We start from the raw sequence: 802 nt of genomic DNA on the forward strand, positions 1-802 counted from the left end.
AGTAAGAGGGGATGTGAGGATTGATTGATTGATTGATTTTTATTGCCTAAAAACAAAACATTTACAGGGATGTAAAGCTTGTATAAGCAACATCAATAAATGTACAAACAACAATGACTATAAATACACAAATAATTAATCTATGTTAGAAATTATGCTCACAGAAATCTTCCATTGTATAAAAGCAATTTTGAATTAATAAAGTTCTTACAATTATCTTAAATTTTTTCTGCTCCAGACTCTTAACTGACTCTGGTAGTTTATTAAATAGCTTTACAGATGTGTGTTTGAAGCTGTTTAGAGTTTTGGTATATGAACAGCAGTCTTTTCTTACATCATTACAGTGTCATGTGTTATAACTATGTACACCAGAATTCAGATCAAAACTAGACAAGTTCTTTTTAATGTGCAAGAGACATTGAAATATGTATATACATGGCAAAGTCATAATACTAAGTTTAATAAATAATTCTCTACAGTGAGTTCTAGGTGGTACTTTATATATCAGTCTGACAGCTTTTTTCTGGGCTGTAAATAAGCATTTTGAGTAGCAATTATTTCCCCACAAGATTGTCCCATATGTCAAATGAGAGTGAATATAACCATAATAGACAGAAAGCAAAATTTTCTCATCTACTGTTGCTTGTAATTTTCTGAGTATAAATATTCCTTTAGAAATGTTTGGTGTTAAATAATTCACATGTGCCTGCCAGCCTAAGTTATTTTGTAAAACAATGCCAAGAAACTTTACAGGAACTGTCTCTAAGGTGATTCTATTGTTATAAGAAATGTTTAATTCCTG

The sequence above is a fragment of the Schistocerca serialis genome, chromosome 12, assembly GCF_023864345.2.
Source record: "Schistocerca serialis cubense isolate TAMUIC-IGC-003099 chromosome 12, iqSchSeri2.2, whole genome shotgun sequence".
In the NCBI taxonomy this organism is placed as follows: domain Eukaryota; kingdom Metazoa; phylum Arthropoda; class Insecta; order Orthoptera; family Acrididae; genus Schistocerca; species Schistocerca serialis.